General features: G+C 43.9%; 1 protein-coding gene across 4 annotated transcripts in view; it reads right to left on the bottom strand.

Annotated features, from left to right (window-relative positions):
* The window catches only part of NYAP2 (neuronal tyrosine-phosphorylated phosphoinositide-3-kinase adaptor 2), a 147,110-nt gene that overhangs the window by 15,692 nt on the left and 117,044 nt on the right, over positions 1–14,374 (bottom strand). The window lies entirely within an intron of this gene.

Here is a 14,374-nt window from a genome sequence, read left to right as displayed (position 1 = left end):
CAATGAGACTAGTCCAACTGGACAAGCTAAATACAATGATAAAATAACTGTAAAGGAAGCAAAGTTATCTCACCTAGGCCTCCCAGAGAAACATGTAAGATTATCATTGAAGCTCCAATTCAGTGAAAAACTTAAACACATGCTCAACTTGAAAATATGTATCTGTCATCCCCTTGATTTACAGGAATATTTTGCTGTTTAAGGTAAACCAGTGTTTTGCTGCCTCAAGGCCAGAGAACTGAGCCCACATACAGTTTATGGTGATTAAGAATAATTTTACAAAGGGCTAATAAATGATTGTTAGCTGTTTCAATAAATGCCTGATCAATTGGCAATTATATGCTACTGTGGACTGCAAAGCACAAGATGTCTGACGAATAGTGTCTGTAACATTCCCATAAAACTGACTCATAAAGTATGATATTTTCATTCATTCCTAAGGCTCACCTGCACTGGAGAAATGTTTCTTTCCCACCTGAGGCCCTTCTACATCCAGCATTTATGTGCAAGATGTTATAGACATGGGTCACCCTCTAGATTTATTTATTGCAAGTCCCTTATGTGAATAGAGTTGGGATTTGCAGCACAAGAGTCCGGCTGGTTAAGGGCATTTCTAAACCTAGAAGCACCTGAGCAGCGTTAGATACAGAGAAACAAAACTGCAGTGTGGGCTGTTACCAAACATTTTTCAACCACAGAAAACTGTCATGAGAAACACAGATACCTTTGCAATTTTGGATCTGTTCAAATAATTTTTCTGAAGAACTGGAAACTTTTAAATTAGTAAAAATAATAACTTTTTAAAGTTCTCATTTAAAATACATGACATTTTTATTTTCATTGTTTAACAAGACAAAATGAGAATAAAAGTAGGTTATCAAAAGTGGGTGCTGGCATTCATATTTTTTTATAATCGGCATACACATAATGTATATGAATAGCCACACATTTCTAGTGAAAGACTATGAACACACATACATATACAGAGATATATAAACATACTATACATACATACATGAGTGAATATACATATTCATGTGCATACAGTATACAGACAAGATACTATACAGGTACAGTAAGTGCAATATACTGTATAAGGCTATACAAACACCGAAAGATTCTGGTGAAATGATGACAGCCATGAGAACAAAGCGTGGATGGTTTGTGACTTAACGCAGACGGTGGGGAAAACCTTGCTGTTCTGTGTTTTATGCATCAGGCACACAAAGTCCCAACAGAAACAGAAACAATACATTCAGTTCGTATACAAAAAATGTAAGGCAAGTGGGAGTGCATGGAGGTAACTGAAATGCATATGAGCAGACACATAAGGTTGTTCTACCTAGAATACAGAATGTTTGGTTCATTTACAGAGAATGCCTATATATAAACCCATGCTTTCATGAATTCATGCCACTTTTATTTCTATTTTTTCCTTTAAGAATATTATAAAATTCTTGCCCTGAGTTAAACATAAATACACACAGAAAGGGGGGGGGGGGGGGGGGGGGCAGAATTGCATGCTTCTGGGGTTTGTGGTTTTTTTTGAATATTTTTTTAACCAAGGCACAATGTCTTTGATAGTGGTTGCAAGACCATTTGAAATAAACTTAGCAACTGCTATTGTTCTGGTACTGCATCCTTCTTAGTATGACTAAACTAATTGTTTGCACACAGAAGTCTCAGAACAAGTTTTGAAGTGAATTTACAAGTTTTAGATGAGAATAAGTAAATTTATGAGAAATGCTCAAAGACAGATTCCCTGAAGAGGAAGGAAAGCCACCAAATTAAATTCCTATATAGGCAACTTACTGATGTTTGGACTGAAATTATTTCATATAAATTACATTACATATATATTTGTTTAGTATTACTGGGAAGTTGTTACCTGTTTTTAGTAGAACCATGTACAGTGCTGTAAGAGCAGCTGAAAATGAGATGAAGAACTTCCAAGTAATTCTTAGTTTCTTGTTGTAGGCAGGGCAGGACAGTGATCTCACTGATTCAGGGTTCTGCGAGAGCTACAACTGAGGACACTTGTCCAGTGATGCTGTAAGACTTTCAAGGCATCTATCTCCCCATCTCATCGACCTGCATAAGTCTTATTGGAAATATTACTTATTAACTTCTATGTATGTCATATTAAATGCTACATACCCGTGTCCAAGTCTGACTCTCAACAGAAAGGTCTGGGTGTGAAGGCCATGCTTGGCTGTTGCCCCCATGTCCAAGCCCTCAGGCTCCAGCAGGACACAGTTCTCACCAGCTTCCAGGGGCTCTGGAGGGTACCTCACCCTCCAGTGAACAACCACCCACATCGTGCTGCACTGGCTGCAGTACCTGTCTCCATGTAGTTCCCTGTTGAGGTGAGACTATTTTCCAAAGTAGTGAAACACACTGCCCCAATTCTGTAAAAAAACAGGCACCACATCACCAACCCCCTGAAACCACAGACCATGCAGATGACATCTTCTTATGCCTGTTCTACGCCTTTTAAAGAAATTGTAGCTCCCAACCTGAGAAACAACCAGGTAAAGACAGCCAAAAAGTGTTGAGAGGGAAGTGAAAACCCTCACAAGTGCTGTATTGCATTCTTTTTCAGAATATTGTTGTATTTGAAAGTTTCAACAACTCCTGTGAGGGAATTAGTCTCTTCCTGTGTACTCTGCTGGCAAGCTTACAAAGCCTGTGCAAGAACAAGAAGAGATCAGAGTAAGGGAATGGAATATTCTTCCTCCCACTCTCTCCCATCCCAGCTGATACAGCGGCATCCAAGCCAGCACTCGAAGGTGAGGAAAGGCATGAACACCAACCCTAGGTCTGGTGCTCAGAGGCTGGTCACTGCTACTGTGGCATTACTTCCACAGCTGACAGCTGACCTGCTCTCACCTGTCACTGCTCCTCCCTGAGACATCATTTCTGTGCCTAAAACCCATCCTATCGAGGTATGGAGGAGAAAAAGCCAAATCCCAAAGCCATGCTTGGGCCTTGGGACCTACCACGACTGTGGCGTGCGCCAAGGTCCGCCTCTGCCTAGCATCCCCCATGCCCTGAACCAGAGCCCACTGTGGCAGTGCGAGGGTTGCCGAGCACGCACTCCCTCACACGCTTAACTCAGAGTGCTGGCAAAGCAGGAGCCAGCAAGGCAGTGACCTGCTTCTGCTGCACGACCAGTCCAGCTGGATGCTGAAGAAAAGATGTTGGGACAGCAGCAGCAGGGCTGTCTGCCAACAGAAGACAGCTTTGACACATTTGCTTCTCATGCCAATCAGTCAGGCATGCCTTGGAGGTGAGGGATGATGGATGTGGCAATTCCATCCACTTCAAGGTTTGCGTTTGCTTTTCTTTCTTTCTTTTTCAATTAATATTATGTATTTGTATATTTAGAAACGATTTGCACTGCTCGAGACCCATGCACTGATTATGTAAGACCAGCTTCAAGCTGAAACTCAACACAATGCAATGTTGAGCCATCCCTAAAGCATTAACATTCTTGTTGTTCCTCTCATCCAAAATGTTGACAGCATATTTAGCTGGACTGGCGACAGCAGAATTTTGCCTTCATGCGTGCAAGATATTTGTCCTTGCAGGGGAAAAATGGAATTGCTTAAAGTGATCCAACCGCTCCCTCTCGTGGCCCTGGGGCTCTGCTGCACTTTGTAAAGGCACAAAAGCATCCTCGGAAATCCAAACTCTCACCGACTTCCAGCAGTGCAAACTCCCCCGATGGCTGTGTGACATTTCAGGACACAGCTCACGCCCCTGCACCTCTGGCAGTCAGTGCGGTGACTCATCCCTGACTCTTGTGAACATTCAGCCTGTACAAGAAGGCAAAATCCTATGGCTGTGTATGATTCAGATTTTTAAAAACACTGAGGCCACATGCTGGTCAAATCCAGGTGTCATCCCAACGTAAAGTTGGCCCATGTCCTGTCAATGAAGTGCTTGTGCCAGGGGTTTCTCATTGTACCCCACCGTGGGTTCCTCCATGCTTGTCCATCCTCCCAGCTAGGACCCCGAGGAGTTTCCTCCTCCCAGATACTTGCAAAACCAGCATCCACAAAATTCAGTCTATACCTACATTCATTTGCTTTCACCTACACAGATACTAAACACTTCACTGGAGGAGCAGGACTTCTCCATGAAAGGGCCATTTGAGAAACATCATTTGTAAAATGTTCCTAGGAAGATTTACCTGGTTTTCTCATTTTAGACATTCAAGTGCATTTCATAGTATTAGTGGCACATAAAACTAATTAAAATTACTGTCAAAGATACAGTAGATTGCACCCCAAATAGTTTTTGCACTTTCTAATTTCACATAAACCGAAGCTTAAGCAATTCCTGACAGTCACATATTTACCAATCTACTCCCATCTGCAACTGCTTACTTTCTCATATTTTACACTGAGTTACATATCCTTGGGGGAGAACAGTCTTTGTTCTACACACATTGTCTACCAACATGGGGACCTTATTTTTAACTGCGACTCTTAGACACCACCACAGATGTTACTGTGGTAGATCCTAGTGGCCAACATTAAGCAGGTTTTGGATCCAGTGACTATCCCAAGCTTTATTAAAGGTGATGGTTAAACATAAGGAGTAATTAAGTCCCTTTAAGGAAATAGCTTCACAGGCAAAAATAGAAGCTACCATCCAAAGCAATAAATAGTGTATAGAAAGTCCAGACCAAAACCCCATGGGACTCTGATTACAGAGCGAGAGGCATGGGACTGTTCCCACACTGTGGACATACATTTTGAATGAAGAAAAAGATCAAGTATCAAGAAGGAACAACCATAATCTTGGCTCCAGCAGCACAGAGACAGAGATCTCAGAGGCATTGCACTGGCTGAAGTGGAACACTTGGAATTTACACACAAGGAGGAGAAGAACACAATTGCCACATCCCATGAATTGTTTCATATGTTTTGCAATTCTACATCCAAAATACACAATAGACTTTCAAAACTTTGAAAATAAGAGGAAAAAAAGAGGGACAGAGAAAGTCATACCACAGTGGCAATTAGGACAGTAGTTTGATTTTCCCTTTGAATAGGAAATTGGGACTGTATCTCCCCTGAGATCTTTAACCAGCAGCCCAGGGGGATCCTTTTTCCCCTTTGGACAGAAAGGAAATACAACAGAAGTTGGTTCTTTTATTGCAAATCCTTCTGCTTTACTAGAGTCACAAAAGCAGAATCACTACAGTTTGATGCTAGTTTCAGACTAGCATGTGATTCACCAAGGAGTGCATCTAGCGAACATTTACAGTACTGAGCGATGACATGGGTTGATGCTATGTAGCAGCCATGAATCCTCTTACTAGCACACTTTTTGTTTGCTTGTTTTTGTTTTGTTACCATTTCCCTAGTGTTCAAATGGGATGAAAGAATACTTGAACATACAGAGTTCTGCACCCACCTGCAATGACTGTATTTCTGTCATATACGGGAAGTTAAAACCAGACTGCTGGGGTCTGATACGGAACAGTGGATCTTGATTTATAGGTGCTCATTTTTCAGCAGCAGAATTCATTAAATGCAGCAGTCAGGAGCCCAGCCCTGCTATGCAGCCCAGCGCCTACAGAGTGTTTACTGACTCCTTTGAACTCTTGTACAGTATTGCTGGGGAAAACGGCAACTTTAAGCTGAGAATAATAAAAGAGCACAGACGCTTTCTTTATGCTCACAGAGTAGCATAGATCCCATACGCTTTCAGATGCACATTTGCCAACTACAGCATGACGATGTCAATTCGTTGGGGAAGTACTTTGTCTACGTGCCTTCAAAAATAATTATAGCCGTAATAGTAACAAACTACCTTTCTTGCATTCATTAACTGGAGGGCAAACACAGTGCTTACAAGGCACACAAGGGCTATAATATGCTTTGTATACACAGCTAAGGCTAGAGACATTAAGAGCTGGGCTTGTGGTGCATAGTTAACCCAGTACAGAGTTATTAACAAACTTAGGTATGAGACAAATATGTAGCTGCATTGCTAAAGAGTACTCAGTACTTGTCCAAATTCAACTCTAAATTATTTCTCTGAAGTTTTGTAAATTTCTTACAATGAGTTTATAGTGCATTTAAACCACATGTTCTAAGAATGCATGTGGAGAGCAGCTAAATCTCTCTCCCAGCTTCTCCTTTGTCGCATTCCCCTTCCTTCAGTCTTTTGTTTTAAAATGGAACGGTTAGAACATGTGCTCAGGATTTTGCAGCTACAGCACAAAACTAAGTAATAGTTGCCTTGAAGAGAAGGTCTCACACCAGTTTTAACGCTGGATTTTTTTCTCCCCACGGTAGACCGCACGTGTTTTAATTGGATCACCTAAATATTGAGTCTTAACCAAGACGTTAACCGCAGCTGCTGTGTGGAAGACCCCGGGATGCAGCAGGTGAGGCTGGTGCGCGCCTCCCCGGACCCGCAGAGCTGTGCAGGGCCGCAGCCCGGGAGCGCACTGCAGCTGGCACCGGCAGGGACCGCGCAGCCGCTGCTGCACCGGTTCTTGCAATTCCCTGATGCAGCACCCACCGCCCCAGCCAGCGCGGAGAGAAAAGCCACCGCAGCACACCCACACCACCCTCCTTAAACTCAAGAATTCCTCTCCTAGAAAATTCGGATGAAGCTCCTGCAGGACGGGAACAGGCCCCCCTCCCCGTGCGCTGTGCCCCGGCAGCGCCGAGCGGCAGCCTCGCAGGCCGGGCAGGAGCGGAGCGGCCTGGCTGCGGGGTGAGCCCCGCTCCGCGGGCAGCGCGGCAGCGGCGCGGCCGCCCGCCAGGCGGCGCCATGGGCCCCGGGGCGGGGCGGGGCGGGCCCCAGCGGCGCAGGGCTGTAACCCGCTGCCGGGCAGCGCAGCGCTGCGGGCCGCAGGCAGCCCCCCGCCCCCCGGCTCGGGGGGAAATAAAGCTTGTCCTAATCCTTTTGGATTTTCCAGGCTGTTCATTGTGAACAGCCATTAAAGTGCATTTGCGTCCGGGACTTCTCCGGCTCAGGCCCAAGCAATACGGGGGCTATTTTCTCATGTTGTTGCCAAACACAAACCAGTGGCGTTAACCTATCTCTGACCAACCGGACAAGACAACGACAAAACCCCTTCCAGCGGCATGTGCAAAGCAGAAAATCTGCTTTCTACTTCTCTGCATACTTTAATGCATTTGAAAACGATGCTGGGAAAATCCTTGCCTCTTGCTTTCAGGACTCGGCAAATCTTGGACTGCCACCTCCTTACAACAGCTCCCTTGGCGAGGGCAGGGGTGAGAAGCCAGAGCCAGCCCACCCCCACCCCAAGCCCCGAGACACCAGTGCCAGTCCCACCCACCCCCTCAGGACCAAGACACCAGAGCCAGCTCACCCCCCAGCACCAAGAGGCCAGAGCCAGCCACCCCCACCCCCCACCCCCAGCACCACTGGGCACACTCCCAGTCTCACTCTGCTCTGAAGCCCAGCAGGAGGGAAGATGCCCAAACCACGCCATTTCAAAGCTTAGGTAGGACCCAGCCATATCACCCATGTAGCTTCTCCACAACACTCAGCACCCATGGGTTAAGTCTGAAAAGGTATAAATGTCCATTACCTAGCGATGGAGGTCTTAACGGCTGTTACCTGCTCAGTCGTACATGTCCAGGAGCCTCTGACACACAGAGCAGGAATGATCCCAGCTGACTTTCCACAGCCAATAGAGGTGGTTAAATGAGGAGGCTAAACTACAGGGTTATCCCAGGTAAGAGACGTACAGCCCTGCACAGTCACTGAGGGTTTAGCTGGGTGAATCCCTCGGCAGGTGCCTCTCTTCATACAACCCACAGGGCACCTATATTATACCCAGCTTAGACATCTCAGAGGTAGGTAGGGTAGATCTCAGCTAAAGAGTACACATGGTCCTTCTACAAGTCTGTTTTATTATTTAACTACCTAAATATGAATTTAAGGAGCCAACCTGTACCTAAAATTCTTGCCTATCAAAGACACATGCTCAAATAAACTGTTGATGGATTCACTTCATTTGGTGCGAGACAATTACGGTCAAGTCCATTCTGTGAATGGGAGGCCTTTCCCCTTTGCTGTATTATATTTGGATAAATCATAAAATAAGTGAAAGGCTTCCTCAGTTTTGGAAGGTGATGGTTACTTCATCCATCACATGGCCTTTCTGTGTCACATTCACTGATAGGGTCGTATGGGGGAAGAAAAATGCCATCTCAACTGGCTGGGGGCACAGGCAGATACCAGGCAAGTAACGAACTGAGTTGCTTTTTTGTTGAAAAAATAAGCCACAAAAAATTTCAGTGCTGATTCTGATGTATTTTCTAGCTTTTTCTTCATTCCTTCAACGCCAGTTGAGACTCCTTAATTCATAGCTGTCCTTGTATCCTCATTCTCCCCTCTGAGTTATTCCTTCTAATCTCAGCATGGCTTTTGGATTTTACTTTGATTATCACTGTAAAGTTTAAATCTTCTTCCCTTGCTTAAATTGGAGCTAGATATCTCTGCCCAGTCCTCCCCACAAGAAGACAACAGACCTTAGGAGGCATGCAAACCTTCAGAATTAAGATAACATACCTCAAGGAGGCAACAGTGAAGGACTGTGCTGTCTCCCCATTTAAAAGCCAGTAACAGGCAGGATGAGGAGAGACTGCACATTTGCAGATAAGGTACACAGTTTTGTGGAAATCTGTCTGAAAATAGGCTCTGCTTTGCAGAAAAGCTGAAATACCACACTGTAACCTCCAGTTTTGTTTTCAAAAATTGTCTTTTTCTTAGGTCATGGATCTTCATTATAAACACGCTGCTGTGCTGCTCTGCAGCTTAATACATGGGATTTTCCAATAGCTGTCTACATCTTAACAAAAACAAGCTTCACTTTGCAAAATTCATTTGCAGCAAAATATCCAGAGATAGTTATATTGGTTCCTTTTTCTTTCCAAAAACCAGTGGGTTTTTTGGTGTGCTGAATACTGTTTTGGAGAAGCCTGGCAGTGACCTAGAGATGATTTTATGTACATCAAAAACATGGATGCAAGACGCTTTGCTCTCCAGCAGAGGGACTTCCACAGGGCAGACTGCTTGAAACACTTTCTTCTTTTGTGACAGACATGCTCAGTGCACGTGCATCCTGCATGCAACAGGGATTTCTGAGTCCATCAACAGAGCATAATCCCTTGTTACCCTGAGGTGAAGATGTGGAGAACGATAGAACGCAGGGAAACATCACTGCATTGCAGTGATACCTGTGACTCCAAATCCTGCTTGCTTTACACAAGTGAACAATCTTGTTCATTATGGGGGTCCCCTGATATGACTCAGCATTTACTACTGCAGGGTGAAACACCTGATGACCATGCCCGCTTCAGAAGTCTCAGAAACCAGCACAGAGGCCCCAGCAATATGGGTGAATGAGTTAGTTATCAGCACATCCTTGGACCATGTTTATTCCACTTCATAAACCTCACGTGGTAATTAACTTCTACTGTTCTCTGTCCACTTGGATGGTTACAAACAAATGGTACTAGTTTTTATTTCCATATAAAGGCCAAAATCAGATAGACTTTCACTATTTAACTAATTTTATTCACACATCTCTTATCTCCAAGGTATAACTTACTGTACTTTCTAGAACATTTTTCCATTCTCTTGTTTAGGTTGGAAAAAAACCTTTAAGATCATCAAGTCCAACTGTTAACTTAGCACAGCCAAGTCCACGACTAAACCATATCCCTAAGCACCACATCTACACATCTTTTAAATACCTCCAGGGATCGTGACTCACCACTTCCCTGGGCAGCCTGTTCCAATGCTTGACAAACCTCTCAGTGAATAATTTTTTCCTAATATCCAATCTAAACCTCCCCTGGCACAACTTGAGGCCATTTCCTCTTGCCTATTGCTTGTTACTTGGGAGAAGAGACCAACTCCCATCTCGCTACAGCTGTCAGGCAGTTGTAGATAGCGACAAAGCCCTCCCTGAGCCTCCTTTTCTCCAGGCTGAACAATCCCAGTTCCCTCATCTGCTCCTCATGAGACTTGTCCTCCAGACCCTTCACCAGCTCCGCTGCACTTCTTTGGACACACTCCAGCACCTCAACATCTTTCTCATAGTGAAGGGCCCAATGCTGAACACATCATTTGAGGTATGGCCTCATCAATGCTGAGTACAGGAGGACAATCACTCCTCTAGTCCTGATGGTCACACTATTTCAGATACAGGCCAGGATGCTATTGGCCACCTTGGCCACCTGGGCACACTGCTGGCTCATGTTCAGCTGGCCATCAACCAGCACCTTCAGACCCTTTTCCACCAGGCAGATTTGCAGCCACTCTTCCCCAAGCCTGTAGCCTTGCATGGGACTGTTGTGACCCAGGTGCAGGACCTGGCCTTTCTTCTTGTTGAACCTCATACAAGTGACCCATTGATCCGGCCTGTCCAGATCCCTCCATAGAGCCTTTTTGCCCTCAAGCAGATCAGCCTCCCCCTTCAACTTGGTGTCATCTGCAAACTTACTGAGGGTGCACTTGATCCCCTCATCCAGATCGTCAATAAAGATTTTAAACAGGCCCCAGTACTGAGCCCTGAGGAACATCACTTGTGACCGGCCACCAGCTGGATGTGACTCCATTCACCACCACTTTCCGGGCTTGGCCACCCAGCCAGTTCTTTACCCAGTACAGAGTACACTCATCCGAGCCATGAGCAGCCAGTTTCTCCAGGAGAATGCTGTGGCAAATGGTGCCAAAGGCTTTATTAGAGTCGAGGCAGACAACATATCCACAGCCCTACCCTCACTCACTGGGCAGGTCACCTTGTCATAGCAGGAGATCAGGTTAGTCAAGCAGGACCGGCCTGTCATAAACCCGTGTGACTGGGCCTGACCCCTGGCTGTCCTGCACGTGCCGTGCGATCGCACTCAGGATGATCTGCTCCATGGTCTTCCCTGGCACCCAGGTCTGGCTGACAGGCCTGTCGTTCCCCGGATCCTCCTTCCTGCCCCTCTTGTGCACAGGCATCACATTGTCAAAGCTCCTGTCTTCTGGGGCCTCCCCGGTTAGCCGGGACTGCTGATAAATGACCCAAAGGGCTCGGTGAGCTCTTCCCCCAGCTCCCTCAGTACCCTCGGGTGGATCCCGCCTGGCCCCACAGACCTGTGTAAGTCTGAGTGGTGTAGCAGGTCGCTGACCGTTCCCCCTTGCGTTATGGGGGCTTCACTCTGCTCCCCATCCCTGACTGCTAGCTCAGGGGGCTGGGAACCCAGACAACAACTGGTGTTACTGGTAAAGACTGAGGCAAAGGAGCCACGAAGTACCTCAGCCTTTTCCACTATGCTTCCCCCTGCATTCAATAAAGGATGGAGGTTCTTCTTAGCTCTCCTTTTGTTTCTAATGTATTTATAGAAAGATTTTTTACTGTTTCTTATGGCAGTAGCCAGCTTAAGTTCTAACTGGACTTTTGCCCTTCTCATTTTCTCCCTGCAAAACCTCACAACACCCTTGTAGTCCTCCTTAGTTGCCTGCCGCTTCTTCCAAAGGTTGTAAATTCTCTTTTTTTTTAATCCTGAGTTCCAGCCAAAGCTCTTTTCAGCCAGGCTGGTGGCTTTTCTGGCCAGTTCGTCTTTTGGCACATGGGGATGGCCTGCTACTGTGCCTTTAAGATTTACTTCTTTCCTTCTTCTTTTCTTTTTTTTTCTTTACAAGGCATTAGATTCTGCGATATCTAGAACACTTCTTTGCTACTTACACTTGTCTCTTTATGATATTTATATTAAGATATGTATTTAGGAACTACTGCTATATGCCACTTTTGTAGCTCAAATATATTCCATGCTTCTGCCATATTGCAGTTCCAAGCTCCCCACTTGACTTCCTCAGCTGCTTCCTTAATTTCTTAAACTTTGTCCTTACACAGTTGTTAACTTCAGTTCCAACAAAAACTTATGTTCATCTTTCAGATTAAATTGAGTCAATTCACAGCCTCATCCAAGGTTACTTCCTGCAACCAGTGCCCTCACTGTTTACCACAACTAAGTACAGATGACATGCTCTCAGGTGTTGGTAACTGCTGCCACTATGGTATAGAATTTTAAAGTGTTCTCCATCAGAGACCAGCCACATTATTCATCTCTGCTTGTAAGCTCTTTCTTTTTATTTATATATGATCACTGTAATGCTTACCATCAATATACCATAAATATGTTCCATGAATATTAACTGGCTAATCCTCACAATTCCTACGCCAGTAAACAAGAAAATAAGGCATAGAGGAGTTAAATGTCAATAGTTACAGAATTAGCCAATATTTGATTGGAATTATAACATAGGCTCCCTTAGTTCAGACCTATTTTTAATTACTAAGCATCCTCACCGCTTCCTTGAATGATTCTGTATTAAAAATGATGGGCCTTGAGAGACCAGATGCAAATCTGACTTTTTTTCCCAAGGTAAATATTTTGAAAAACATCCATTTGGGATCCATGAAGATTTGAGAAAACTGATTAACAGTAATCTACCTTCTCCCAGATCCTGTATCCCTGTATGAATGTTAGCTGTGCCCACCTCATCAATAAAGAGATGGATAACAGGACGAGTCCTCTTAATCTTCTGGCAAGTCTAACTGCTGATTACGATGTGGTTAAGGAAACTAGTATCAATACAATCAATAGCCACAACACAGGAAAACAAATACCCTGTATGCCACAATCTGTCAGATTCAGAATGGGCTAACAACCCAGTCATTTCCAAACACATTTCGCCTGTCACAGATTTTTTGCACATTAAGATAGAATCAGTGTATAAAAAAATACAAAGTAATGTTTGTACCTGCCAGGGAGATAGTAAGATTTTTGTCATTCCATCATGGAGGGGAATCAGGGTCAAATCCACAAATTTTAAAAATTATGCCATCATAATAAATGACAACTTAATAGATGGACAGTAAGTAAGAGATTGACAACTTGAAGGGAAGACTTATGGTAGAGAAAGCTTTTACTGTTTTTTCTTGTTTTTCGTGAAGCCAAGTCCATACCATACATTATTCAATTAACAAGATCACCCTTTACAGTCACTTGAAAGTTCCTCTTATCATCTTTGTTCCTTTCTTCTGTATGAAGTGAGGTGGATTTTTCCTCTAGTTTCAGTGAACCCTGGCTGCAGCTTCTAAAAGGCTCATTATCTCTTCTATCACATCAGCTTCTGCTTTCAAGGCTTATTGTTTAGTTCTTAATATAAACTGAGAGACTAAAATCCCTTCAAAACACCCAAGGTGCCTTTGCCACTGAGTAACCAGCAAAGCATCACATCTGCTGTAAGACCCCTTTCATCAAAAATCATATACTATATGAACACTGGGACACTCAAAACCTTTGGAAGTACAGTTACCCTAATTTCTTCCTTAGATGAAGGAACACTTGACATGGTGTTTAAATGGGCTGTCATTATGGATCTGATTTTCTTATGTAAAATATGCTTTAGAAACGTGGAAGGTTTTGTTAGGCATTGTGTCCAGTAGGGTTCAGAAGTCATACAATAGCATCACTTTTGCAGGTTAAAGTATTTTAACCCGTATGGACTAGGCTACCCACGTATAACCTTCCTAACAAGTAGCTGCCTGTCTGGATTGAGTAAATTAACCTTACTCTTCTCTATTTTGGTCAAGACCTTCTAGAAGCAACTCATTAAGCTACAAACAACTTAAATACATGATTATTGCAAAGCAGTCCTCAGGGAGTTTTCCACTCAAATCTCATTGAAATTCAATAGGATTATGGGCACTAATTCCCTGAAAGCCAATCAAAAATTCACCACCTAAATAAGGGTGTTTGTGTGTGTGCATACATATACGCATGTGCACATATATACATACATGTTTATGTCTCTTTGTGCATATATATGTACCCACACACGTACTCAGTGTTATGTAGGCCCGTACATGTGCATACAAGTAACACAATACTGGAGTGCTTTGAGCCTGACAGAAAGCATTCACATTATGTTTAAGTGAAACCTCTTCTCTCAATTGCCACTCTCAGCAGTTAGTTCTGTCAAACTAATAATACAGGTCTGCACAGCAAAATGATACAATATCAGTATTAGCATATAAAATGAAGGTAAGTATAGGTTTCCCATGTCTTTATTTCTTTTCCATTTTCTCACTAGTGGAGAAATTTGCCAAACCCAAACACTTTCATTCCTTTCTCAAGGGTCTATGTGGCATTTTTGTGTTTACTGAGGAAAAAAAAAAAAAAGATACAAGGAGATATTACCCCTTTGATTTGGTTTTTGATTCCTAACAATGCACAATAAATATAACTACAGTGGACTATTTAATAGCCCTGTAAAGCATTACATGGCCTACAGCTGAAGAGAGTCTAGCTGC

This window comes from Falco rusticolus, chromosome 13 (assembly GCF_015220075.1).
Source record: "Falco rusticolus isolate bFalRus1 chromosome 13, bFalRus1.pri, whole genome shotgun sequence".
NCBI lineage: Eukaryota > Metazoa > Chordata > Aves > Falconiformes > Falconidae > Falco > Falco rusticolus.
This window is presented reverse-complemented; position numbering and strand designations above follow the sequence as displayed.